Raw genomic sequence first — 27748 nt, 5'->3', positions numbered from 1 at the left:
ATTTAAGCTGAGTGTGTAGGGTAAGTTTTATGGTTAGGATTAGGGTTAGAGATAGAGTTAGGGTCAGGGTTCGGGTTAAGTTTAGGGTTAGGGTTAGGTTTATGGTTAGGATTAGGGTTAGGGTCAGAGTTGGGGGATATTTAGTATTATGTTTCGTGTTAGGGTTTCGGTTAGGGCGAAGTTTATGTTAAGTGTGAGGGTTCGGGTTAGGGTCAGGTTTAGGCCTAGAGTGAGGGGATAGTTTACGGTTAGGTTTAGTTTTAGGGTTAGGCTTAGGTTTAGGGTGAAGGTTAAGATGAGGGTTAGGGTAAATATTAGAGTTAGGTGTTTGGGTTAAGGTTAGGATCAGGTAGGGTTAGTGTTAGGGTGAGGTTTTGGTGTTTGGATTAATGTTAGGGTCAGGATTAGGATTAGTTTAGGGTTACAGTTCGGTTTAGGGTTAGGGTTAGGGTGAAGTTTAAGTTAAGGGTGAGGGTTGAGCTTAGCCTTAGCGTTAGGGGTTAGAGTTAAGGTTAGGATTAGGTTTAGGGTTAAGATTAGTTTTAAGGTTAGGGTAAGTGTTAGGGTTAAGTCATGGTTAGGTTTAGGGCTAGTTTAAGGTTAGAGGTAAGGTTAGCTTAAGGGTAGGGTTTAGGTTTCGACGTTAGTGTGAGGGTTAGTGCTAGGTTTCCATTTGAGCTGAGTGTGTAGGGTAAGTTTTAGGGTTAGAATTAGGGTTAGAGATAGAGTTAGGGTCAGGGTTCGGGTTAAGTTTAGGGTTAGGGTTAGGTTTATGGTTAGGATTAGGGTTAGGGTCAGAGTTGGGGGATATTTAGTATTATGTTTTGTGTTAGGGTTTCGGTTAGGGTGAAGTTTATGTTAAGTGTGAGGGTTAGGGTTCGGGTTAGTTTTAGGGGTGGGTTCAGGTTAGGGTCAGGGATAGGGTTTGGGTTAGGTTTAGGGTTAGGGTTAGGGTTAGAGTTAGGTTTAGGGTTAGCTTTAGTTTTGGTTAGGGTTAGGATTTGAATGAATTTAGGTTAGGTTTAGGGTTCTGGATAGGGTGAAATTTTGGTTAAAGGTGAGGGTTCGGTTTAGGTTTAGGGTTAGAGTTATTGTTAGGGGTTAGGGTTAGGTTTGAGCTTATGGTAGGTTTAAAGTCTGGGTTAAGGTTAGGTTAGGGTTATGGTCAGGGTTAGGATTAGGATTGCGTTTAGGGTGAGGGTTAGGATCAGAGTTATTGTAAGGGTTAGTTTTAGGTTGACATGTGCGCCAAGGTTAAGGTTATGGTTTGGTTTAGGGGTAGGGATAGGTTTAGTGTTAGGGTGAGCTTTAGTTTAGGGATAGGGTGAAGTTTAAGATAGAGTGAGGTTTAGGGTTAGGGTTATGGCTAAGGTTTGGTTTAGTTTTCAGGTTAATGTTAAGGTTGTGTTTCGTGTTAGGGTTAAGTTTACGGGTTCTGTTTACTTTTAGGGTGAGGGTTAGATTTTAGGTTAGGGTTAAGTTTAGTGTTAGGGTTCGGGTTAGGGTGACGGTTTGTGTTAGGCTTTGTGGTTGGGGTGAGGGTTAGGTTTAGGGTTAGGGTTGGGTAGGGTTCGGATTATGGTTATGGTAAGGTGTTAGGGGTTAGAGATTTAGTTTAGGGTGAGGGTTTGGGTGAGTGTCTCGGTTAGTCACTGTGGTTCTGGTCATGCTTAGTTTTGGTTTATGGTTAGGGTTAGGTTTATGATCAGGTTTAGGGTTAGTGTTAGAGTTAGGGTTAAGCTTTAGGTAAGGCTTTGCCGTTTGGGGTTAGGGTTTAGGTAAGGCTTTGGTGTTTGGGGTTAGGGTTTGGGTTGGGGTTAGGGTTTGGGTTTGGGTTAGAGTTAACTTTACGGCTTAAGGTTTCTCGTTAGTGTTAGGGTTAGGGTTAGGCAGAGCATTAGGGTTAGGGTTGGAGGATACGGTTAGGGGTTAGGGTGAGAGTTATGGTTAGTTTTATGGTTAAGGTGAGGGTTTAGGGTAAGTGTTATGTTTAAGGTTAGAGTTAGGGTTAGGGTTAGGTGTAGCGTAAGTTTTCGGTTTAGGTTCAGGTTTTGAATTAGAGTTAGTGTTCTATTTAAGATCAAGGTTAGACTTAGGGTTAGGGTTAGGATTAGGTCTAGACTTAGGTTCAGGGCTAATGTAAGGCTTAGTTTTAGGGTTAGAGGTGGAGTAGCGTTATGACTAGAGTTTGGTTTAAAGTTAGGGTTTGGGTTAGGTTTAGGTTTAGGGTTAAAGTTAGGGTTAGGGTTGGATGAAGTTTAGGATGGGGTGAGGGTTATTCTTTGGTTAGGGCTAGAGTTTGATTTTGTGTTCAGGTTAGTGTTAAGGTTAGGTTTAGTGTTCGGGTTCAGGTTCGGAATTTCGTTTAGGGTTAGTGTTAGGTTTAGGTTCAGGGTTAGAGTGACATTTCGGTTCAGGGTGAGGGTTAAGATAAGGGTTAGGATTACGGTGAGGATTATACTTAGTGTTAGAGGTTAGGTTTACGGTTAGGATAGGGTTACGTTTAGGATTAATGTTAGGGTTAGTGTTAGATTAGGGTTACTGTTCGTGTTTGGGTTAGGCTTAGGGATAAGTTTAGGGATAGCTTTAGGTTTAGGGTTGGGGATAGGCTTAGGGGTTAGGGTGAGGGTTAGCATTAGGCTTACAGTTAAGGTGAGGGTTTAGGGTAAGTGCTATGGTTAGGGTTAGTGTTAGAGTTAGGGTTAGGGTGAATTTTCAGTTAATAGTGAGGGTTAGGGTAAGGGTTAGGGTTAAGGTTAAGGTTAGATTTAGGATTAACATTAGTGTTAGGGTTAGGTTTAGGGTCAGGATTAGGGTAGAGGTAAGGTTAGGGTTAAGGCTAGGTTTACGGTCAGGGGTAGGGCTAGGTTAGGGTTAGGGTTAGGTTTAGAGTTAGAGTTAGTGCTAGGGTTTAGGGTTAGGTTTAGCGGCAGGTTTAGAGTTATTGTTAGAGTTAGGGTAGAGTTAAGGTTAGGGTTAAGTTTAAAGTTAGGTAAGGGTTACGTTTAGTTCAGGGTTAGGGTTATTATTAGAGATAGGGTTAGGTTTAGAGAAAGGGTTAGGGTTCGTGTGAGGGTTAGTGTTAGGTTTACAGTTAAGCTGATGTTTTACAGTGTTACGGTTAGGGTCAGGGTTAGAGTTAGGTTTAGGGTTAGGTTTAGGTGTAGGGCTTGAGTGAGGGGATAGTTTAGGGTTAGATTTAGGGTGAAGGTTAAGATTAGTGTTAGTGTAAATATTAGAGTTAGGCGTTTGTGTTAAGGTTATGATCAGGTTAAGTTTAGGTTTAGAGTTAGCGTTAGGGTTAGGTTTTGGTGTTTGTGTTAATGTTAGGGTCAGGATTAGGGTAGCTTTAGGGTTAGGGTTTGGTTTAGGGTTAGGGTTAGGGTGAAGTTGAAGTTAAGGGTCAGGGTTGAGCTTAGTCTTAGCATTAGGGTTTAGGGTTAGGGTTAAGGTTAGGATAGGTTTTAGGGTTAAGATTAGTTTTAGGGTTAGGGTAGGTGTTAGGGTTAAGTGTTGGTTAGGTTTAGGGCTCTGTTAAAGTTAGAGATAAGATTAGGTTAAGGGTCGGTTTAGGTTTAGATGTTAGTGTGAGGGTTAGGGCTAGGTTTCCATTTAAGCTGAGTGTGTAGGGTAAGTTTTATGGTTAGGATTAGGGTTAGAGATAGAGTTAGGGTCAGGGTTAGGTTTAAGTTTAGGGTTAGGGTTAGGTTTATGGTTAGGATTAGGGTTAGGGTCAGAGTTGGGGGATATTTAGTATTATGTTTCGTGTTAGGGTTTCGGTTAGGGCGAAGTTTATGTTAAGTGTGAGGGTTCGGGTTAGGGTCAGGTTTAGGCCTAGAGTGAGGGGATAGTTTACGGTTAGGTTTAGTTTTAGGGTTAGGCTTAGGTTTAGGGTGAAGGTTAAGATGAGGGTTAGGGTAAATATTAGAGTTAGGTGTTTGGGTTAAGGTTAGGATCAGGTAGGGTTAGTGTTAGGGTGAGGTTTTGGTGTTTGGATTAATGTTAGGGTCAGGATTAGGATTAGTTTAGGGTTACAGTTCGGTTTAGGGTTAGGGTTAGGGTGAAGTTTAAGTTAAGGGTGAGGGTTGAGCTTAGCCTTAGCGTTAGGGGTTAGAGTTAAGGTTAGGATTAGGTTTAGGGTTAAGATTAGTTTTAAGGTTAGGGTAAGTGTTAGGGTTAAGTCATGGTTAGGTTTAGGGCTAGTTTAAGGTTAGAGGTAAGGTTAGCTTAAGGGTAGGGTTTAGGTTTCGACGTTAGTGTGAGGGTTAGTGCTAGGTTTCCATTTGAGCTGAGTGTGTAGGGTAAGTTTTAGGGTTAGAATTAGGGTTAGAGATAGAGTTAGGGTCAGGGTTCGGGTTAAGTTTAGGGTTAGGGTTAGGTTTATGGTTAGGATTAGGGTTAGGGTCAGAGTTGGGGGATATTTAGTATTATGTTTCGTGTTAGGGTTTCGGTTAGGGTGAAGTTTATGTTAAGTGTGAGGGTTAGGGTTCGGGTTAGTTTTAGGGGTGGGTTCAGGTTAGGGTCAGGGATAGGGTTTGGGTTAGGTTTAGGGTTAGGGTTAGGGTTAGAGTTAGGTTTAGGGTTAGCTTTAGTTTTGGTTAGGGTTAGGATTTGAATGGATTTAGGTTAGGTTTAGGGTTCTGGATAGGGTGAAATTTTGGTTAAAGGTGAGGGTTCGGTTTAGGTTTAGGGTTAGAGTTATTGTTAGGGGTTAGGGTTAGGTTTGAGCTTATGGTAGGTTTAAAGTCTGGGTTAAGGTTAGGTTAGGGTTATGGTCAGGGTTAGGATTAGGATTGCGTTTAGGGTGAGGGTTAGGATCAGAGTTATTGTAAGGGTTAGTTTTAGGTTGACATGTGCGCCAAGGTTAAGGTTATGGTTTGGTTTAGGGGTAGGGATAGGTTTAGTGTTAGGGTGAGCTTTAGTTTAGGGATAGGGTGAAGTTTAAGATAGAGTGAGGTTTAGGGTTAGGGTTATGGCTAAGGTTTGGTTTAGTTTTCAGGTTAATGTTAAGGTTGTGTTTCGTGTTAGGGTTAAGTTTACGGGTTCTGTTTACTTTTAGGGTGAGGGTTAGATTTTAGGTTAGGGTTAAGTTTAGTGTTAGGGTTCCGGTCAGGGTGACGGTTTGTGTTAGGCTTTGTGTTTGGGGAGAGTGTTAGGTTTAGGGTTAGGGTTGGGTAGGGTTCGGATTATGGTTATGGTAAGGTGTTAGGGGTTAGAGATTTAGTTTAGGGTGAGGGTTTGGGTGAGTGTCTCGGTTAGTCACTGTGGTTCTGGTCATGCTTAGTTTTGGTATGTGGTTAGGGTTAGGTTTATGATCAGGTTTGGGGTTAGTGTTAGAGTTAGGGTTAAGCTTTAGGTAAGGCTTTGGTGTTTTGGGTTAGGGTTTAGGTAAGGCTTTGGTGTTTGGGGTTAGGGTTTGGGTTGGGGTTAGGGTTTGGGTTTGGGTTAGAGTTAACTTTACGGCTTAAGGTTTCTCGTTAGTGTTAGGGTTAGGGTTAGGCAGAGCATTAGGGTTAGGGTTGGAGGATACGGTTAGGGGTTAGGGTGAGAGTTATGGTTAGTTTTATGGTTAAGGTGAGGGTTTAGGGTAAGTGTTATGTTTAAGGTTAGAGTTAGGGTTAGGGTTAGGTGTAGCGTAAGTTTTCGGTTTAGGTTCAGGTTTTGAATTAGAGTTAGTGTTCTATTTAAGATCAAGGTTAGACTTAGGGTTAGGGTTAGGATTAGGTCTAGACTTAGGTTCAGGGCTAATGTAAGGCTTAGTTTTAGGGTTAGAGGTGGAGTAGCGTTATGACTAGAGTTTGGTTTAAAGTTAGGGTTTGGGTTAGGTTTAGGTTTAGGGTTAAAGTTAGGGTTAGGGTTGGATGAAGTTTAGGATGGGGTGAGGGTTATTCTTTGGTTAGGGCTAGAGTTTGATTTTGTGTTCAGGTTAGTGTTAAGGTTAGGTTTAGTGTTCGGGTTCAGGTTCGGAATTTCGTTTAGGGTTAGTGTTAGGTTTAGGTTCAGGGTTAGAGTGACATTTCGGTTCAGGGGGAGGGTTAAGATAAGGGTTAGGATTACGGTGAGGATTATACTTAGTGTTAGAGGTTAGGTTAACGGTTAGGATAGGGTTACGTTTAGGGTTAATGTTAGGGTTAGTGTTAGATTAGGGTTACTGTTCGTGTTTGGGTTAGGCTTAGGGATAAGTTTAGGGATAGCTTTAGGTTTAGGGTTGGGGATAGGCTTAGGGGTTAGGGTGAGGGTTAGCATTAGGCTTACAGTTAAGGTGAGGGTTTAGGGTAAGTGCTATGGTTAGGGTTAGTGTTAGAGTTAGGGTTAGGGTGAATTTTCAGTTAATAGTGAGGGTTAGGGTAAGGGTTAGGGTTAAGGTTAAGGTTAGATTTAGGATTAACATTAGTGTTAGGGTTAGGTTTAGGGTCAGGGTTAGGGTAGGGGTAAGGTTAGGGTTAAGGCTAGGTTTACGGTCAGGGGTAGGGCTAGGTTAGGGTTAGGGTTAGGTTTAGAGTTAGAGTTAGTGCTAGGGTTTAGGGTTAGGTTTAGGGGCAGGTTTAGAGTTATTGTTAGGGTTAGGGTAGAGTTAAGGTTAGGGTTAAGTTTAAAGTTAGGTAAGGGTTACGTTTAGTTCAGGGTTAGGGTTATTATTAGAGATAGGATTAGGTTTAGAGAAAGGGTTAGGGTTCGTGTGAGGGTTAGTGTTAGGTTTACAGTTAAGCTGATGTTTTACAGTGTTACGGTTAGGGTCAGGGTTAGAGTTAGGTTTAGGGTTAGGTTTAGGTGTAGGGCTTGAGTGAGGGGATAGTTTAGGGTTAGATTTAGGGTGAAGGTTAAGATTAGTGTTAGTGTAAATATTAGAGTTAGGCGTTTGTGTTAAGGTTATGATCAGGTTAAGTTTAGGTTTAGAGTTAGTGTTAGAGTTAGGTTTTGGTGTTTGTGTTAATGTTAGGGTCAGGATTAGGGTAGCTTTAGGGTTAGGGTTTGGTTTAGGGTTAGGGTTAGGGTGAAGTTGAAGTTAAGGGTCAGGGTTGAGCTTAGTCTTAGCATTAGGGTTTAGGGTTAGGGTTAAGGTTAGGATAGGTTTTAGGGTTAAGATTAGTTTTAGGGTTAGGGTAGGTGTTAGGGTTAAGTGTTGGTTAGGTTTAGGGCTCTGTTAAAGTTAGAGATAAGATTAGGTTAAGGGTAGGTTTAGGTTTAGATGTTAGTGTGAGGGTTAGGGCTAGGTTTCCATTTAAGCTGAGTGTGTAGGGTAAGTTTTATGGTTAGGATTAGGGTTAGAGATAGAGTTAGGGTCAGGGTTAGGTTTAAGTTTAGGGTTAGGGTTAGGTTTATGGTTAGGATTAGGGTTAGGGTCAGAGTTGGGGGATATTTAGTATTATGTTTCGTGTTAGGGTTTCGGTTAGGGCGAAGTTTATGTTAAGTGTGAGGGTTCGGGTTAGGGTCAGGTTTAGGCCTAGAGTGAGGGGATAGTTTACGGTTAGGTTTAGTTTTAGGGTTAGGCTTAGGTTTAGGGTGAAGGTTAAGATGAGGGTTAGGGTAAATATTAGAGTTAGGTGTTTGGGTTAAGGTTAGGATCAGGTAGGGTTAGTGTTAGGGTGAGGTTTTGGTGTTTGGATTAATGTTAGGGTCAGGATTAGGATTAGTTTAGGGTTACAGTTCGGTTTAGGGTTAGGGTTAGGGTGAAGTTTAAGTTAAGGGTGAGGGTTGAGCTTAGCCTTAGCGTTAGGGGTTAGAGTTAAGGTTAGGATTAGGTTTAGGGTTAAGATTAGTTTTAAGGTTAGGGTAAGTGTTAGGGTTAAGTCATGGTTAGGTTTAGGGCTAGTTTAAGGTTAGAGGTAAGGTTAGCTTAAGGGTAGGGTTTAGGTTTCGACGTTAGTGTGAGGGTTAGTGCTAGGTTTCCATTTGAGCTGAGTGTGTAGGGTAAGTTTTAGGGTTAGAATTAGGGTTAGAGATAGAGTTAGGGTCAGGGTTCGGGTTAAGTTTAGGGTTAGGGTTAGGTTTATGGTTAGGATTAGGGTTAGGGTCAGAGTTGGGGGATATTTAGTATTATGTTTCGTGTTAGGGTTTCGGTTAGGGTGAAGTTTATGTTAAGTGTGAGGGTTAGGGTTCGGGTTAGTTTTAGGGGTGGGTTCAGGTTAGGGTCAGGGATAGGGTTTGGGTTAGGTTTAGGGTTAGGGTTAGGGTTAGAGTTAGGTTTAGGGTTAGCTTTAGTTTTGGTTAGGGTTAGGATTTGAATGGATTTAGGTTAGGTTTAGGGTTCTGGATAGGGTGAAATTTTGGTTAAAGGTGAGGGTTCGGTTTAGGTTTAGGGTTAGAGTTATTGTTAGGGGTTAGGGTTAGGTTTGAGCTTATGGTAGGTTTAAAGTCGGGGTTAAGGTTAGGTTAGGGTTATGGTCAGGGTTAGGATTAGGATTGCGTTTAGGGTGAGGGTTAGGATCAGAGTTATTGTAAGGGTTAGTTTTAGGTTGACATGTGCGCCAAGGTTAAGGTTATGGTTTGGTTTAGGGGTAGGGATAGGTTTAGTGTTAGGGTGAGCTTTAGTTTAGGGATAGGGTGAAGTTTAAGATAGAGTGAGGTTTAGGGTTAGGGTTATGGCTAAGGTTTGGTTTAGTTTTCAGGTTAATGTTAAGGTTGTGTTTCGTGTTAGGGTTAAGTTTACGGGTTCTGTTTACTTTTAGGGTGAGGGTTAGATTTTAGGTTAGGGTTAAGTTTAGTGTTAGGGTTCGGGTTAGGGTGACGGTTTGTGTTAGGCTTTGTGGTTGGGGTGAGGGTTAGGTTTAGGGTTAGGGTTGGGTAGGGTTCGGATTATGGTTATGGTAAGGTGTTAGGGGTTAGAGATTTAGTTTAGAGTGAGGGTTTGGGTGAGTGTCTCGGTTAGTCACTGTGGTTCTGGTCATGCTTAGTTTTGGTTTATGGTTAGGGTTAGGTTTATGATCAGGTTTAGGGTTAGTGTTAGAGTTAGGGTTAAGCTTTAGGTAAGGCTTTGCCGTTTGGGGTTAGGGTTTAGGTAAGGCTTTGGTGTTTGGGGTTAGGGTTTGGGTTGGGGTTAGGGTTTGGGTTTGGGTTAGAGTTAACTTTACGGCTTAAGGTTTCTCGTTAGTGTTAGGGTTAGGGTTAGGCAGAGCATTAGGGTTAGGGTTGGAGGATACGGTTAGGGGTTAGGGTGAGAGTTATGGTTAGTTTTATGGTTAAGGTGAGGGTTTAGGGTAAGTGTTATGTTTAAGGTTAGAGTTAGGGTTAGGGTTAGGTGTAGCGTAAGTTTTCGGTTTAGGTTCAGGTTTTGAATTAGAGTTAGTGTTCTATTTAAGATCAAGGTTAGACTTAGGGTTAGGGTTAGGATTAGGTCTAGACTTAGGTTCAGGGCTAATGTAAGGCTTAGTTTTAGGGTTAGAGGTGGAGTAGCGTTATGACTAGAGTTTGGTTTAAAGTTAGGGTTTGGGTTAGGTTTAGGTTTAGGGTTAAAGTTAGGGTTAGGGTTGGATGAAGTTTAGGATGGGGTGAGGGTTATTCTTTGGTTAGGGCTAGAGTTTGATTTTGTGTTCAGGTTAGTGTTAAGGTTAGGTTTAGTGTTCGGGTTCAGGTTCGGAATTTCGTTTAGGGTTAGTGTTAGGTTTAGGTTCAGGGTTAGAGTGACATTTCGGTTCAGGGGGAGGGTTAAGATAAGGGTTAGGATTACGGTGAGGATTATACTTAGTGTTAGAGGTTAGGTTTACGGTTAGGATAGGGTTACGTTTAGGGTTAATGTTAGGGTTAGTGTTAGATTAGGGTTACTGTTCGTGTTTGGGTTAGGCTTAGGGATAAGTTTAGGGATAGCTTTAGGTTTAGGGTTGGGGATAGGCTTAGGGGTTAGGGTGAGGGTTAGCATTAGGCTTACAGTTAAGGTGAGGGTTTAGGGTAAGTGCTATGGTTAGGGTTAGTGTTAGAGTTAGGGTTAGGGTGAATTTTCAGTTAATAGTGAGGGTTAGGGTAAGGGTTAGGGTTAAGGTTAAGGTTAGATTTAGGATTAAGATTAGTGTTAGGGTTAGGTTTAGGGTCAGGGTTAGGGTAGGGGTAAGGTTAGGGTTAAGGCTAGGTTTACGGTCAGGGGTAGGGCTAGGTTAGGGTTAGGGTTAGGTTTAGAGTTAGAGTTAGTGCTAGGGTTTAGGGTTAGGTTTAGGGTTAGGTTTAGAGTTATTGTTAGGGTTAGGGTAGAGTTAAGGTTAGGGTTAAGTTTAAAGTTAGGTAAGGGTTACGTTTAGGTCAGGGTTAGGGTTATTATTAGAGATAGGGTTAGGTTTAGAGAAAGGGTTAGGGTTCGTGTGAGGGTTAGTGTTAGGTTTACAGTTAAGCTGATGTTTTACAGTGTTACGGTTAGGGTCAGGGTTAGAGTTAGGTTTAGGGTTAGGTTTAGGTGTAGGGCTTGAGTGAGGGGATAGTTTAGGGTTAGATTTAGGGTGAAGGTTAAGATTAGTGTTAGTGTAAATATTAGAGTTAGGCGTTTGTGTTAAGGTTATGATCAGGTTAAGTTTAGGTTTAGAGTTAGCGTTAGGGTTAGGTTATGGTGTTTGTGTTAATGTTAGGGTCAGGATTAGGGTAGCTTTAGGGTTAGGGTTTGGTTTAGGGTTAGGGTTAGGGTGAAGTTGAAGTTAAGGGTCAGGGTTGAGCTTAGTCTTAGCATTAGGGTTTAGGGTTAGGGTTAAGGTTAGAATAGGTTTTAGGGTTAAGATTAGTTTTAGGGTTAGGGTAGGTGTTAGGGTTAAGTGTTGGTTAGGTTTAGGGCTCTGTTAAAGTTAGAGATAAGATTAGGTTAAGGGTAGGTTTAGGTTTAGATGTTAGTGTGAGGGTTAGGGCTAGGTTTCCATTTAAGCTGAGTGTGTAGGGTAAGTTTTATGGTTAGGATTAGGGTTAGAGATAGAGTTAGGGTCAGGGTTAGGTTTAAGTTTAGGGTTAGGGTTAGGTTTATGGTTAGGATTAGGGTTAGGGTCAGAGTTGGGGGATATTTAGTATTATGTTTCGTGTTAGGGTTTCGGTTAGGGCGAAGTTTATGTTAAGTGTGAGGGTTCGGGTTAGGGTCAGGTTTAGGCCTAGAGTGAGGGGATAGTTTACGGTTAGGTTTAGTTTTAGGGTTAGGCTTAGGTTTAGGGTGAAGGTTAAGATGAGGGTTAGGGTAAATATTAGAGTTAGGTGTTTGGGTTAAGGTTAGGATCAGGTAGGGTTAGTGTTAGGGTGAGGTTTTGGTGTTTGGATTAATGTTAGGGTCAGGATTAGGATTAGTTTAGGGTTACAGTTCGGTTTAGGGTTAGGGTTAGGGTGAAGTTTAAGTTAAGGGTGAGGGTTGAGCTTAGCCTTAGCGTTAGGGGTTAGAGTTAAGGTTAGGATTAGGTTTAGGGTTAAGATTAGTTTTAAGGTTAGGGTAAGTGTTAGGGTTAAGTCATGGTTAGGTTTAGGGCTAGTTTAAGGTTAGAGGTAAGGTTAGCTTAAGGGTAGGGTTTAGGTTTCGACGTTAGTGTGAGGGTTAGTGCTAGGTTTCCATTTGAGCTGAGTGTGTAGGGTAAGTTTTAGGGTTAGAATTAGGGTTAGAGATAGAGTTAGGGTCAGGGTTCGGGTTAAGTTTAGGGTTAGGGTTAGGTTTATGGTTAGGATTAGGGTTAGGGTCAGAGTTGGGGGATATTTAGTATTATGTTTCGTGTTAGGGTTTCGGTTAGGGTGAAGTTTATGTTAAGTGTGAGGGTTAGGGTTCGGGTTAGTTTTAGGGGTGGGTTCAGGTTAGGGTCAGGGATAGGGTTTGGGTTAGGTTTAGGGTTAGGGTTAGGGTTAGAGTTAGGTTTAGGGTTAGCTTTAGTTTTGGTTAGGGTTAGGATTTGAATGAATTTAGGTTAGGTTTAGGGTTCTGGATAGGGTGAAATTTTGGTTAAAGGTGAGGGTTCGGTTTAGGTTTAGGGTTAGAGTTATTGTTAGGGGTTAGGGTTAGGTTTGAGCTTATGGTAGGTTTAAAGTCTGGGTTAAGGTTAGGTTAGGGTTATGGTCAGGGTTAGGATTAGGATTGCGTTTAGGGTGAGGGTTAGGATCAGAGTTATTGTAAGGGTTAGTTTTAGGTTGACATGTGCGCCAAGGTTAAGGTTATGGTTTGGTTTAGGGGTAGGGATAGGTTTAGTGTTAGGGTGAGCTTTAGTTTAGGGATAGGGTGAAGTTTAAGATAGAGTGAGGTTTAGGGTTAGGGTTATGGCTAAGGTTTGGTTTAGTTTTCAGGTTAATGTTAAGGTTGTGTTTCGTGTTAGGGTTAAGTTTACGGGTTCTGTTTACTTTTAGGGTGAGGGTTAGATTTTAGGTTAGGGTTAAGTTTAGTGTTAGGGTTCCGGTCAGGGTGACGGTTTGTGTTAGGCTTTGTGTTTGGGGAGAGTGTTAGGTTTAGGGTTAGGGTTGGGTAGGGTTCGGATTATGGTTATGGTAAGGTGTTAGGGGTTAGAGATTTAGTTTAGGGTGAGGGTTTGGGTGAGTGTCTCGGTTAGTCACTGTGGTTCTGGTCATGCTTAGTTTTGGTATGTGGTTAGGGTTAGGTTTATGATCAGGTTTGGGGTTAGTGTTAGAGTTAGGGTTAAGCTTTAGGTAAGGCTTTGGTGTTTTGGGTTAGGGTTTAGGTAAGGCTTTGGTGTTTGGGGTTAGGGTTTGGGTTGGGGTTAGGGTTTGGGTTTGGGTTAGAGTTAACTTTACGGCTTAAGGTTTCTCGTTAGTGTTAGGGTTAGGGTTAGGCAGAGCATTAGGGTTAGGGTTGGAGGATACGGTTAGGGGTTAGGGTGAGAGTTATGGTTAGTTTTATGGTTAAGGTGAGGGTTTAGGGTAAGTGTTATGTTTAAGGTTAGAGTTAGGGTTAGGGTTAGGTGTAGCGTAAGTTTTCGGTTTAGGTTCAGGTTTTGAATTAGAGTTAGTGTTCTATTTAAGATCAAGGTTAGACTTAGGGTTAGGGTTAGGATTAGGTCTAGACTTAGGTTCAGGGCTAATGTAAGGCTTAGTTTTAGGGTTAGAGGTGGAGTAGCGTTATGACTAGAGTTTGGTTTAAAGTTAGGGTTTGGGTTAGGTTTAGGTTTAGGGTTAAAGTTAGGGTTAGGGTTGGATGAAGTTTAGGATGGGGTGAGGGTTATTCTTTGGTTAGGGCTAGAGTTTGATTTTGTGTTCAGGTTAGTGTTAAGGTTAGGTTTAGTGTTCGGGTTCAGGTTCGGAATTTCGTTTAGGGTTAGTGTTAGGTTTAGGTTCAGGGTTAGAGTGACATTTCGGTTCAGGGGGAGGGTTAAGATAAGGGTTAGGATTACGGTGAGGATTATACTTAGTGTTAGAGGTTAGGTTAACGGTTAGGATAGGGTTACGTTTAGGGTTAATGTTAGGGTTAGTGTTAGATTAGGGTTACTGTTCGTGTTTGGGTTAGGCTTAGGGATAAGTTTAGGGATAGCTTTAGGTTTAGGGTTGGGGATAGGCTTAGGGGTTAGGGTGAGGGTTAGCATTAGGCTTACAGTTAAGGTGAGGGTTTAGGGTAAGTGCTATGGTTAGGGTTAGTGTTAGAGTTAGGGTTAGGGTGAATTTTCAGTTAATAGTGAGGGTTAGGGTAAGGGTTAGGGTTAAGGTTAAGGTTAGATTTAGGATTAACATTAGTGTTAGGGTTAGGTTTAGGGTCAGGGTTAGGGTAGGGGTAAGGTTAGGGTTAAGGCTAGGTTTACGGTCAGGGGTAGGGCTAGGTTAGGGTTAGGGTTAGGTTTAGAGTTAGAGTTAGTGCTAGGGTTTAGGGTTAGGTTTAGGGGCAGGTTTAGAGTTATTGTTAGGGTTAGGGTAGAGTTAAGGTTAGGGTTAAGTTTAAAGTTAGGTAAGGGTTACGTTTAGTTCAGGGTTAGGGTTATTATTAGAGATAGGATTAGGTTTAGAGAAAGGGTTAGGGTTCGTGTGAGGGTTAGTGTTAGGTTTACAGTTAAGCTGATGTTTTACAGTGTTACGGTTAGGGTCAGGGTTAGAGTTAGGTTTAGGGTTAGGTTTAGGTGTAGGGCTTGAGTGAGGGGATAGTTTAGGGTTAGATTTAGGGTGAAGGTTAAGATTAGTGTTAGTGTAAATATTAGAGTTAGGCGTTTGTGTTAAGGTTATGATCAGGTTAAGTTTAGGTTTAGAGTTAGTGTTAGAGTTAGGTTTTGGTGTTTGTGTTAATGTTAGGGTCAGGATTAGGGTAGCTTTAGGGTTAGGGTTTGGTTTAGGGTTAGGGTTAGGGTGAAGTTGAAGTTAAGGGTCAGGGTTGAGCTTAGTCTTAGCATTAGGGTTTAGGGTTAGGGTTAAGGTTAGGATAGGTTTTAGGGTTAAGATTAGTTTTAGGGTTAGGGTAGGTGTTAGGGTTAAGTGTTGGTTAGGTTTAGGGCTCTGTTAAAGTTAGAGATAAGATTAGGTTAAGGGTAGGTTTAGGTTTAGATGTTAGTGTGAGGGTTAGGGCTAGGTTTCCATTTAAGCTGAGTGTGTAGGGTAAGTTTTATGGTTAGGATTAGGGTTAGAGATAGAGTTAGGGTCAGGGTTAGGTTTAAGTTTAGGGTTAGGGTTAGGTTTATGGTTAGGATTAGGGTTAGGGTCAGAGTTGGGGGATATTTAGTATTATGTTTCGTGTTAGGGTTTCGGTTAGGGCGAAGTTTATGTTAAGTGTGAGGGTTCGGGTTAGGGTCAGGTTTAGGCCTAGAGTGAGGGGATAGTTTACGGTTAGGTTTAGTTTTAGGGTTAGGCTTAGGTTTAGGGTGAAGGTTAAGATGAGGGTTAGGGTAAATATTAGAGTTAGGTGTTTGGGTTAAGGTTAGGATCAGGTAGGGTTAGTGTTAGGGTGAGGTTTTGGTGTTTGGATTAATGTTAGGGTCAGGATTAGGATTAGTTTAGGGTTACAGTTCGGTTTAGGGTTAGGGTTAGGGTGAAGTTTAAGTTAAGGGTGAGGGTTGAGCTTAGCCTTAGCGTTAGGGGTTAGAGTTAAGGTTAGGATTAGGTTTAGGGTTAAGATTAGTTTTAAGGTTAGGGTAAGTGTTAGGGTTAAGTCATGGTTAGGTTTAGGGCTAGTTTAAGGTTAGAGGTAAGGTTAGCTTAAGGGTAGGGTTTAGGTTTCGACGTTAGTGTGAGGGTTAGTGCTAGGTTTCCATTTGAGCTGAGTGTGTAGGGTAAGTTTTAGGGTTAGAATTAGGGTTAGAGATAGAGTTAGGGTCAGGGTTCGGGTTAAGTTTAGGGTTAGGGTTAGGTTTATGGTTAGGATTAGGGTTAGGGTCAGAGTTGGGGGATATTTAGTATTATGTTTCGTGTTAGGGTTTCGGTTAGGGTGAAGTTTATGTTAAGTGTGAGGGTTAGGGTTCGGGTTAGTTTTAGGGGTGGGTTCAGGTTAGGGTCAGGGATAGGGTTTGGGTTAGGTTTAGGGTTAGGGTTAGGGTTAGAGTTAGGTTTAGGGTTAGCTTTAGTTTTGGTTAGGGTTAGGATTTGAATGAATTTAGGTTAGGTTTAGGGTTCTGGATAGGGTGAAATTTTGGTTAAAGGTGAGGGTTCGGTTTAGGTTTAGGGTTAGAGTTATTGTTAGGGGTTAGGGTTAGGTTTGAGCTTATGGTAGGTTTAAAGTCGGGGTTAAGGTTAGGTTAGGGTTATGGTCAGGGTTAGGATTAGGATTGCGTTTAGGGTGAGGGTTAGGATCAGAGTTATTGTAAGGGTTAGTTTTAGGTTGACATGTGCGCCAAGGTTAAGGTTATGGTTTGGTTTAGGGGTAGGGATAGGTTTAGTGTTAGGGTGAGCTTTAGTTTAGGGATAGGGTGAAGTTTAAGATAGAGTGAGGTTTAGGGTTAGGGTTATGGCTAAGGTTTGGTTTAGTTTTCAGGTTAATGTTAAGGTTGTGTTTCGTGTTAGGGTTAAGTTTACGGGTTCTGTTTACTTTTAGGGTGAGGGTTAGATTTTAGGTTAGGGTTAAGTTTAGTGTTAGGGTTCGGGTTAGGGTGACGGTTTGTGTTAGGCTTTGTGGTTGGGGTGAGGGTTAGGTTTAGGGTTAGGGTTGGGTAGGGTTCGGATTATGGTTATGGTAAGGTGTTAGGGGTTAGAGATTTAGTTTAGAGTGAGGGTTTGGGTGAGTGTCTCGGTTAGTCACTGTGGTTCTGGTCATGCTTAGTTTTGGTTTATGGTTAGGGTTAGGTTTATGATCAGGTTTAGGGTTAGTGTTAGAGTTAGGGTTAAGCTTTAGGTAAGGCTTTGCCGTTTGGGGTTAGGGTTTAGGTAAGGCTTTGGTGTTTGGGGTTAGGGTTTGGGTTGGGGTTAGGGTTTGGGTTTGGGTTAGAGTTAACTTTACGGCTTAAGGTTTCTCGTTAGTGTTAGGGTTAGGGTTAGGCAGAGCATTAGGGTTAGGGTTGGAGGATACGGTTAGGGGTTAGGGTGAGAGTTATGGTTAGTTTTATGGTTAAGGTGAGGGTTTAGGGTAAGTGTTATGTTTAAGGTTAGAGTTAGGGTTAGGGTTAGGTGTAGCGTAAGTTTTCGGTTTAGGTTCAGGTTTTGAATTAGAGTTAGTGTTCTATTTAAGATCAAGGTTAGACTTAGGGTTAGGGTTAGGATTAGGTCTAGACTTAGGTTCAGGGCTAATGTAAGGCTTAGTTTTAGGGTTAGAGGTGGAGTAGCGTTATGACTAGAGTTTGGTTTAAAGTTAGGGTTTGGGTTAGGTTTAGGTTTAGGGTTAAAGTTAGGGTTAGGGTTGGATGAAGTTTAGGATGGGGTGAGGGTTATTCTTTGGTTAGGGCTAGAGTTTGATTTTGTGTTCAGGTTAGTGTTAAGGTTAGGTTTAGTGTTCGGGTTCAGGTTCGGAATTTCGTTTAGGGTTAGTGTTAGGTTTAGGTTCAGGGTTAGAGTGACATTTCGGTTCAGGGGGAGGGTTAAGATAAGGGTTAGGATTACGGTGAGGATTATACTTAGTGTTAGAGGTTAGGTTTACGGTTAGGATAGGGTTACGTTTAGGGTTAATGTTAGGGTTAGTGTTAGATTAGGGTTACTGTTCGTGTTTGGGTTAGGCTTAGGGATAAGTTTAGGGATAGCTTTAGGTTTAGGGTTGGGGATAGGCTTAGGGGTTAGGGTGAGGGTTAGCATTAGGCTTACAGTTAAGGTGAGGGTTTAGGGTAAGTGCTATGGTTAGGGTTAGTGTTAGAGTTAGGGTTAGGGTGAATTTTCAGTTAATAGTGAGGGTTAGGGTAAGGGTTAGGGTTAAGGTTAAGGTTAGATTTAGGATTAAGATTAGTGTTAGGGTTAGGTTTAGGGTCAGGGTTAGGGTAGGGGTAAGGTTAGGGTTAAGGCTAGGTTTACGGTCAGGGGTAGGGCTAGGTTAGGGTTAGGGTTAGGTTTAGAGTTAGAGTTAGTGCTAGGGTTTAGGGTTAGGTTTAGGGTTAGGTTTAGAGTTATTGTTAGGGTTAGGGTAGAGTTAAGGTTAGGGTTAAGTTTAAAGTTAGGTAAGGGTTACGTTTAGGTCAGGGTTAGGGTTATTATTAGAGATAGGGTTAGGTTTAGAGAAAGGGTTAGGGTTCGTGTGAGGGTTAGTGTTAGGTTTACAGTTAAGCTGATGTTTTACAGTGTTACGGTTAGGGTCAGGGTTAGAGTTAGGTTTAGGGTTAGGTTTAGGTGTAGGGCTTGAGTGAGGGGATAGTTTAGGGTTAGATTTAGGGTGAAGGTTAAGATTAGTGTTAGTGTAAATATTAGAGTTAGGCGTTTGTGTTAAGGTTATGATCAGGTTAAGTTTAGGTTTAGAGTTAGCGTTAGGGTTAGGTTATGGTGTTTGTGTTAATGTTAGGGTCAGGATTAGGGTAGCTTTAGGGTTAGGGTTTGGTTTAGGGTTAGGGTTAGGGTGAAGTTGAAGTTAAGGGTCAGGGTTGAGCTTAGTCTTAGCATTAGGGTTTAGGGTTAGGGTTAAGGTTAGAATAGGTTTTAGGGTTAAGATTAGTTTTAGGGTTAGGGTAGGTGTTAGGGTTAAGTGTTGGTTAGGTTTAGGGCTCTGTTAAAGTTAGAGATAAGATTAGGTTAAGGGTAGGTTTAGGTTTAGATGTTAGTGTGAGGGTTAGGGCTAGGTTTCCATTTAAGCTGAGTGTGTAGGGTAAGTTTTATGGTTAGGATTAGGGTTAGAGATAGAGTTAGGGTCAGGGTTAGGTTTAAGTTTAGGGTTAGGGTTAGGTTTATGGTTAGGATTAGGGTTAGGGTCAGAGTTGGGGGATATTTAGTATTATGTTTCGTGTTAGGGTTTCGGTTAGGGCGAAGTTTATGTTAAGTGTGAGGGTTCGGGTTAGGGTCAGGTTTAGGCCTAGAGTGAGGGGATAGTTTACGGTTAGGTTTAGTTTTAGGGTTAGGCTTAGGTTTAGGGTGAAGGTTAAGATGAGGGTTAGGGTAAATATTAGAGTTAGGTGTTTGGGTTAAGGTTAGGATCAGGTAGGGTTAGTGTTAGGGTGAGGTTTTGGTGTTTGGATTAATGTTAGGGTCAGGATTAGGATTAGTTTAGGGTTACAGTTCGGTTTAGGGTTAGGGTTAGGGTGAAGTTTAAGTTAAGGGTGAGGGTTGAGCTTAGCCTTAGCGTTAGGGGTTAGAGTTAAGGTTAGGATTAGGTTTAGGGTTAAGATTAGTTTTAAGGTTAGGGTAAGTGTTAGGGTTAAGTCATGGTTAGGTTTAGGGCTAGTTTAAGGTTAGAGGTAAGGTTAGCTTAAGGGTAGGGTTTAGGTTTCGACGTTAGTGTGAGGGTTAGTGCTAGGTTTCCATTTGAGCTGAGTGTGTAGGGTAAGTTTTAGGGTTAGAATTAGGGTTAGAGATAGAGTTAGGGTCAGGGTTCGGGTTAAGTTTAGGGTTAGGGTTAGGTTTATGGTTAGGATTAGGGTTAGGGTCAGAGTTGGGGGATATTTAGTATTATGTTTCGTGTTAGGGTTTCGGTTAGGGTGAAGTTTATGTTAAGTGTGAGGGTTAGGGTTCGGGTTAGTTTTAGGGGTGGGTTCAGGTTAGGGTCAGGGATAGGGTTTGGGTTAGGTTTAGGGTTAGGGTTAGGGTTAGAGTTAGGTTTAGGGTTAGCTTTAGTTTTGGTTAGGGTTAGGATTTGAATGAATTTAGGTTAGGTTTAGGGTTCTGGATAGGGTGAAATTTTGGTTAAAGGTGAGGGTTCGGTTTAGGTTTAGGGTTAGAGTTATTGTTAGGGGTTAGGGTTAGGTTTGAGCTTATGGTAGGTTTAAAGTCTGGGTTAAGGTTAGGTTAGGGTTATGGTCAGGGTTAGGATTAGGATTCCGTTTAGGGTGAGGGTTAGGATCAGAGTTATTGTAAGGGTTAGTTTTAGGTTGACATGTGCGCCAAGGTTAAGGTTATGGTTTGGTTTAGGGGTAGGGATAGGTTTAGTGTTAGGGTGAGCTTTAGTTTAGGGATAGGGTGAAGTTTAAGATAGAGTGAGGTTTAGGGTTAGGGTTATGGCTAAGGTTTGGTTTAGTTTTCAGGTTAATGTTAAGGTTGTGTTTCGTGTTAGGGTTAAGTTTACGGGTTCTGTTTACTTTGGGTGAGGGTTAGATTTTAGGTTAGGGTTAAGTTTAGTGTTAGGGTTCGGGTTAGGGTGATGGTTTGTGTTAGGCTTTGTGGTTGGGGTGAGGGTTAGGTTTAGGGTTAGGGTTGGGTAGGGTTCAGATTATGGTTATGGTAAGGTGTTAGGGGTTAGAGATTTAGTTTAGGGTGAGGGTTTGGGTGAGTGTCTCGGTTAGTCACTGTGGTTCTGGTCATGCTTAGTTTTGGTTTATGGTTAGGGTTAGGTTTATGATCAGGTTTAGGGTTAGTGTTAGAGTTAGGGTTAAGCTTTAGGTAAGGCTTTTGTGTTTGGCGTTAGGGTTTAGGTAAGGCTTTGGTGTTTGGGGTTAGGGTTTGGGGTGGGGTTAGGGTTTGGGTTCGGGTTAGAGTTATCGTTACGGCTTAGGGTTTCTCGTTAGTGTTAGGGTTAGGGTTAGGCAGAGAATTAGGGTTAGGGTTGGAGGATGCGGTTAGGGGTTAGGGTGAGGGTTATGGTTAGTTTTATGGTTAAGGTGAGGGTTTAGGGTAAGTGTTATGTTTAAGGTTAGAGTTAGGGTTAGGGTTAGGTGTAGCGTAAGTTTTCGGTTTAGGTTCAGGTTTTGAATTAGAGTTAGTGTTCTATTTAAGATCAAGGTTAGACTTAGGGTTAGGGTTAGGATTAGGTCTAGACTTAGGGTCAGGGCTAATGTAAGGCTTAGTTTTAGGGTTAGAGGGGGAGTAGCATTATGACTAGAGTTTGGTTTAAGGTTAGGGTTTGGGTTAGGTTTAGGTTTAGGGTTAAAGTTAGGGTTAGGGTTGGAGGAAGTTTAGGATGGGGTGAGGGTTATTCTTATGGTTAGGGCTAGAGTTTGATTTTGTGTTCAGGTTAGTGTTAAGGTTAGGCTTAGGGTTCGGGTTCGGGTTCGGAATTTCGTTTAGGGTTAGTGTTAGGTTTAGATTCAGGGTTAGAGTGACATTTCGGTTCAGGGGGAGGGTTAAGATAAGGGTTAGGATTACGGTGAGGATTATACTTAGTGTTAGAGGTTAGGTTTACGGTTAGGATAGGGTTAAGTTTAGGGTTCATGTTAGGGTTAGTGTTAGATTAGGGTTACTGTTCGTGTTTGGGTTAGGCTTAGGGATAAGTTTAGGGATAGCTTTAGGTTTAGGGTTGGGGATAGGCTTAGGGGTTAGGGTGAGAGTTAGCATTAGGTTTACAGTTAAGGTGAGGGTTTAGGGTAAGTGTTATGGTTAGGGTTAGTGTTAGAGTTAGGGTTAGGGTGAATTTTCAGTTAATAGTGAGGGTTAGGGTAAGGGTTAGGGTTAAGGTTTAGGTTAGATTTAGGATTAAGATTAGTGTTAGGGTTAGGTTTAGGGTCCGGGTTAGGGTAGGGGTAAGGTTAGGGTTAAGGCTAGGTTTACGGTCAGGGGTAGGGCTAGGTTAGGGTTAGGGTTAGGTTTAGAGTTAGAGTTAGTGCTAGGGGTTAGGGTTAGGTTTAGGGTTAGGTTTAGAGTTATTGTTAGGGTTAGGGTAGAGTTAAGGTTAGGGTTAAGTTTAAAGTTAGGTAAGGGTTACGTTTAGGTCAGGGTTAGGGTTATTATTAGAGATAGGGTTAGGTTTAGAGAAAGGGTTAGGGTTCGTGTGAGGGTTAGTGTTAGGTTTACAGTTAAGCTGATGTTTTACAGTGTTACGGTTAGGGTCAGGGTTAGAGTTAGGTTTAGGGTTAGGTTTAGGTGTAGGGCTTGAGTGAGGCGATAGTTTAGGGTTAGATTTAGGGTGAAGGTTAAGATTAGTGTTAGTGTAAATATTAGAGTTAGGCGTTTGTGTTAAGGTTATGATCAGGTTAAGTTTAGGTTTAGAGTTAGAGTTAGGGTTAGGTTTTGGTGTTTGTGTTAATGTTAGGGTCAGGATTAGGGTAGCTTTAGGGTTAGGGTTTGGTTTCGGGTTAGGGTTAGGGTGAAGTTGAAGTTAAGGGTCAGGGTTGAGCTTAGTCTTAGCATTAGGGTTTAGGGTTAGGGTTAAGGTTAGGATAGGTTTTAGGGTTAAGATTAGTTTTAGGGTTAGGGTAAGTGTTAGGGTTAAGTCATGGTTAGGTTTAGGGCTAGTTTAAGGTTAGAGGTAAGGTTAGCTTAAGGGTAGTGTTTAGGTTTCAACGTTAGTGTGAGGGTTAGTGCTAGGTTTCCATTTGAGCTGAGTGTGTAGGGTAAGTTTTAGGGTTAGAATTAGGGTTAGAGATAGAGTTAGGGTCAGGGTTCGGGTTAAGTTTAGGGTTAGGGTTAGGTTTATGGTTAGGATTAGGGTTAGGGTCAGAGTTGGGGGATATTTAGTATTATGTTTCGTGTTAGGGTTTCGGTAAAGGTGAAGTTTATGTAAAGTGTGAGGGTTGGGGTTCGGGTTAGTTTTAGGGGTGGGTTCCGGTTAGGGTCAGGGATAGGGTTTGGGTTAGGTTTAGGGTTAGGGTTAGGGTTAGAGTTAGGTTTAGGGTTAGCTTTAGTTTTGGTTAGGGTTAGGATTTGAATGGATTTAGGTTAGGTTTAGGGTTCTGGATAGGGTGAAATTTTGGTTAAAGGTGAGGGTTCGGTTTAGGTTTAGGGTTAGAGTTATTGTTAGGGGTTAGGGTTAGGTTTGAGCTTATGGTAGGTTTAAAGTCTGGGTTAAGGTTAGGTTAGGGTTATGGTCAGGGTTAGGATTAGGATTCCATTTAGGGTGAGGGTTAGGATCAGAGTTATTGTAAGGGTTAGTTTTAGGTTGACATGTGCGCCAAGGTTAAGGTTATGGTTTGGTTTAGGGGTAGGGATAGGTTTAGTGTTAGGGTGAGCTTTAGTTTAGGGATAGGGTGAAGTTTAAGATAGAGTGAGGTTTAGGGTTAGGGTTATGGCTAAGGTTTGGTTTAGTTTTCAGGTTAATGTTAAGGTTGTGTTTCGTGTTAGGGTTAAGTTTACGGGTTCTGTTTACTTTGGGTGAGGGTTAGATTTTAGGTTAGGGTTAAGTTTAGTGTTAGGGTTCGGGTTAGGGTGATGGTTTGTGTTAGGCTTTGTGGTTGGGGTGAGGGTTAGGTTTAGGGTTAGGGTTGGGTAGGGTTCAGATTATGGTTATGGTAAGGTGTTAGGGGTTAGAGATTTAGTTTAGGGTGAGGGTTTGGGTGAGTGTCTCGGTTAGTCACTGTGGTTCTGGTCATGCTTAGTTTTGGTTTATGGTTAGGGTTAGGTTTATGATCAGGTTTAGGGTTAGTGTTAGAGTTAGGGTTAAGCTTTAGGTAAGGCTTTTGTGTTTGGCGTTAGGGTTTAGGTAAGGCTTTGGTGTTTGGGGTTAGGGTTTGGGGTGGGGTTAGGGTTTGGGTTCGGGTTAGAGTTATCGTTACGGCTTAGGGTTTCTCGTTAGTGTTAGGGTTAGGGTTAGGCAGAGAATTAGGGTTAGGGTTGGAGGATGCGGTTAGGGGTTAGGGTGAGGGTTATGGTTAGTTTTATGGTTAAGGTGAGGGTTTAGGGTAAGTGTTATGTTTAAGGTTAGAGTTAGGGTTAGGGTTAGGTGTAGCGTAAGTTTTCGGTTTAGGTTCAGGTTTTGAATTAGAGTTAGTGTTCTATTTAAGATCAAGGTTAGACTTAGGGTTAGGGTTAGGATTAGGTCTAGACTTAGGGTCAGGGCTAATGTAAGGCTTAGTTTTAGGGTTAGAGGGGGAGTAGCATTATGACTAGAGTTTGGTTTAAGGTTAGGGTTTGGGTTAGGTTTAGGTTTAGGGTTAAAGTTAGGGTTAGGGTTGGAGGAAGTTTAGGATGGGGTGAGGGTTATTCTTATGGTTAGGGCTAGAGTTTGATTTTGTGTTCAGGTTAGTGTTAAGGTTAGGCTTAGGGTTCGGGTTCGGGTTCGGAATTTCGTTTAGGGTTAGTGTTAGGTTTAGATTCAGGGTTAGAGTGACATTTCGGTTCAGGGGGAGGGTTAAGATAAGGGTTAGGATTACGGTGAGGATTATACTTAGTGTTAGAGGTTAGGTTTACGGTTAGGATAGGGTTAAGTTTAGGGTTCATGTTAGGGTTAGTGTTAGATTAGGGTTACTGTTCGTGTTTGGGTTAGGCTTAGGGATAAGTTTAGGGATAGCTTTAGGTTTAGGGTTGGGGATAGGCTTAGGGGTTAGGGTGAGAGTTAGCATTAGGTTTACAGTTAAGGTGAGGGTTTAGGGTAAGTGTTATGGTTAGGGTTAGTGTTAGAGTTAGGGTTAGGGTGAATTTTCAGTTAATAGTGAGGGTTAGGGTAAGGGTTAGGGTTAAGGTTTAGGTTAGATTTAGGATTAAGATTAGTGTTAGGGTTAGGTTTAGGGTCCGGGTTAGGGTAGGGGTAAGGTTAGGGTTAAGGCTAGGTTTACGGTCAGGGGTAGGGCTAGGTTAGGGTTAGGGTTAGGTTTAGAGTTAGAGTTAGTGCTAGGGGTTAGGGTTAGGTTTAGGGTTAGGTTTAGAGTTATTGTTAGGGTTAGGGTAGAGTTAAGGTTAGGGTTAAGTTTAAAGTTAGGTAAGGGTTACGTTTAGGTCAGGGTTAGGGTTATTATTAGAGATAGGGTTAGGTTTAGAGAAAGGGTTAGGGTTCGTGTGAGGGTTAGTGTTAGGTTTACAGTTAAGCTGATGTTTTACAGTGTTACGGTTAGGGTCAGGGTTAGAGTTAGGTTTAGGGTTAGGTTTAGGTGTAGGGCTTGAGTGAGGCGATAGTTTAGGGTTAGATTTAGGGTGAAGGTTAAGATTAGTGTTAGAGTAAATATTAGAGTTAGGCGTTTGTGTTAAGGTTATGATCAGGTTAAGTTTAGGTTTAGAGTTAGAGTTAGGGTTAGGTTTTGGTGTTTGTGTTAATGTTAGGGTCAGGATTAGGGTAGCTTTAGGGTTAGGGTTTGGTTTCGGGTTAGGGTTAGGGTGAAGTTGAAGTTAAGGGTCAGGGTTGAGCTTAGTCTTAGCATTAGGGTTTAGGGTTAGGGTTAAGGTTAGGATAGGTTTTAGGGTTAAGATTAGTTTTAGGGTTAGGGTAAGTGTTAGGGTTAAGTCATGGTTAGGTTTAGGGCTAGTTTAAGGTTAGAGGTAAGGTTAGCTTAAGGGTAGTGTTTAGGTTTCAACGTTAGTGTGAGGGTTAGTGCTAGGTTTCCATTTGAGCTGAGTGTGTAGGGTAAGTTTTAGGGTTAGAATTAGGGTTAGAGATAGAGTTAGGGTCAGGGTTCGGGTTAAGTTTAGGGTTAGGGTTAGGTTTATGGTTAGGATTAGGGTTAGGGTCAGAGTTGGGGGATATTTAGTATTATGTTTCGTGTTAGGGTTTCGGTAAAGGTGAAGTTTATGTAAAGTGTGAGGGTTGGGGTTCGGGTTAGTTTTAGGGGTGGGTTCCGGTTAGGGTCAGGGATAGGGTTTGGGTTAGGTTTAGGGTTAGGGTTAGGGTTAGAGTTAGGTTTAGGGTTAGCTTTAGTTTTGGTTAGGGTTAGGATTTGAATGGATTTAGGTTAGGTTTAGGGTTCTGGATAGGGTGAAATTTTGGTTAAAGGTGAGGGTTCGGTTTAGGTTTAGGGTTAGAGTTATTGTTAGGGGTTAGGGTTAGGTTTGAGCTTATGGTAGGTTTAAAGTCTGGGTTAAGGTTAGGTTAGGGTTATGGTCAGGGTTAGGATTAGGATTCCATTTAGGGTGAGGGTTAGGATCAGAGTTATTGTAAGGGTTAGTTTTAGGTTGACATGTGCGCCAAGGTTAAGGTTATGGTTTGGTTTAGGGGTAGGGATAGGTTTAGTGTTAGGGTGAGCTTTAGTTTAGGGATAGGGTGAAGTTTAAGATAGAGTGAGGTTTAGGGTTAGGGTTATGGCTAAGGTTTGGTTTAGTTTTCAGGTTAATGTTAAGGTTGTGTTTCGTGTTAGGGTTAAGTTTACGGGTTCTGTTTACTTTTAGGGTGAGGGTTAGATTTTAGGTTAGGGTTAAGTTTAGTGTTAGGGTTCGGGTTAGGGTGACGGTTTGTGTTAGGCTTTGTGGTTGGGGTGAGGGTTAGGTTTAGGGTTAGGGTTGGGTAGGGTTCGGATTATGGTTATGGTAAGGTGTTAGGGGTTAGAGATTTAGTTTAGGGTGAGGGTTTGGGTGAGTGTCTCGGTTAGTCACTGTGGTTCTGGTCATGCTTAGTTTTGGTTTATGGTTAGGGTTAGGTTTATGATCAGGTTTAGGGTTAGTGTTAGAGTTAGGGTTAAGCTTTAGGTAAGGCTTTGGTGTTTGGGGTTAGGGTTTAGGTAAGGCTTTGGTGTTTGGGGTTAGGGTTTGGGTTGGGGTTAGGGTTTGGGTTCGGGTTAGAGTTATCGTTACGGCTTAGGGTTTCTCGTTAGTGTTAGGGTTAGGGTTAGGCAGAGCATTAGGGATAGGGTTGGAGGATACGGTTAGGGGTTAGGGTGAGGGTTATGGTTAGTTTTATGGTTAAGGTGAGGGTTTAGGGTAAGTGTTATGTTTAAGGTTAGAGTTAGGGTTAGGGTTAGGTGTAGCGTAAGTTTTCGGTTTAGGTTCAGGTTTGGAATTAGAGTTAGTGTTCTATTTAAGATCAAGGTTAGACTTAGAGTTAGGGTTAGGATTAGGTCTAGACTTAGGGTCAGGGCTAATGTAAGGCTTAGTTTTAGGGTTAGAGGTGGAGTAGCATTATGACTAGAGTTTGGTTTAAGGTTAGGGTTTGGGTTAGGTTTAGGTTTAGGGTTAAAGTTAGGGTTAGGGTTGGATGAAGTTTAGGATTGGGTGAGGGTTATTCTTATGGTTAGGGCTAGAGTTTGATTTTGTGTTCAGGTTAGTGTTAAGGTTAGGCTTAGGGTTCGGGTTCGGGTTCGGAATTTCGTTTAGGGTTAGTGTTAGGTTTAGATTCAGGGTTAGAGTGACATTTCGGTTCAGGGGGAGAGTTAAGATAAGGGTTAGGATTACGGTGAGGATTATACTTAGTGTTAGAGGTTAGGTTTACGGTTAGGATAGGGTTAAGTTTAGGGTTCATGTTAGGGTTAGTGTTAGATTAGGGTTACTGTTCGTGTTTGGGTTAGGCTTAGGGATAAGTTTAGGGATAGCTTTAGGTTTAGGGTTGGGGATAGGTTTAGGGGTTAGGGTGAGAGTTAGCATTAGGTTTACAGTTAAGGTGAGGGTTTAGGGTAAGTGCTATGGTTAGGGTTAGTGTTAGAGTTAGGGTTAGGGTGAATTTTCAGTTAATAGTGAGGGTTAGGGTAAGGGTTAGGGTTAAGGTTTAGGTTAGATTTAGGATTAAGATTAGTGTTAGGGTTAGGTTTAGGGTCAGGATTAGGGTAGGGGTAAGATTAGGGTTAAGGCTAGGTTTACGGTCAGGGGTAGGGCTAGGTTAGGGTTAGGTTTAGGGTTAGGTTTAGAGTTATTGTTAGGGTTAGGGTAGAGTTAAGGTTAGGGTTAAGTTTAAAGTTAGGTAAGGGTTACGTTTAGGTCAGGGTTAGGGTTATTATTAGAGATAGGGTTAGGTTTAGAGAAAGGGTTAGGGTTCGTGTGAGGGTTAGTGTTAGGTTTACAGTTAAGCTGATGTTTTACAGTGTTACGGTTAGGGTCAGGGTTAGAGTTAGGTTTAGGGTTAGGTTTAGGTGTAGGGCTTGAGTGAGGCGATAGTTTAGGGTTAGATTTAGGGTGAAGGTTAAGATTAGTGTTAGTGTAAATATTAGAGTTAGGCGTTTGTGTTAAGGTTATGATCAGGTTAAGTTTAGGTTTAGAGTTAGAGTTAGGGTTAGGTTTTGGTGTTTGTGTTAATGTTAGGGTCAGGATTAGGGTAGCTTTAGGGTTAGGGTTTGGTTTCGGGTTAGGGTTAGGGTGAAGTTGAAGTTAAGGGTCAGGGTTGAGCTTAGTCTTAGCATTAGGGTTTAGGGTTAGGGTTAAGGTTAGGATAGGTTTTAGGGTTAAGATTAGTTTTAGGGTTAGGGTAAGTGTTAGGGTTAAGTCATGGTTAGGTTTAGGGCTAGTTTAAGGTTAGAGGTAAGGTTAGCTTAAGGGTAGTGTTTAGGTTTCGACGTTAGTGTGAGGGTTAGTGCTAGGTTTCCATTTGAGCTGAGTGTGTAGGGTAAGTTTTAGGGTTAGAATTAGGGTTAGAGATAGAGTTAGGGTCAGGGTTCGGGTTAAGTTTAGGGTTAGGGTTAGGTTTATGGTTAGGATTAGGGTTAGGGTCAGAGTTGGGGGATATTTAGTATTATGTTTCGTGTTAGGGTTTCGGTTAGGGTGAAGTTTATGTTAAGTGTGAGGGTTGGGGTTCGGGTTAGTTTTAGGGGTGGGTTCCGGTTAGGGTCAGCGATAG

The sequence above is a fragment of the Elephas maximus genome (genome assembly GCF_024166365.1).
Source record: "Elephas maximus indicus isolate mEleMax1 chromosome Y unlocalized genomic scaffold, mEleMax1 primary haplotype SUPER_Y_unloc_1, whole genome shotgun sequence".
NCBI lineage: Eukaryota > Metazoa > Chordata > Mammalia > Proboscidea > Elephantidae > Elephas > Elephas maximus.
The sequence above is the reverse complement of the archived record's forward strand: the minus strand, read 5'-3'. Positions refer to the sequence as shown.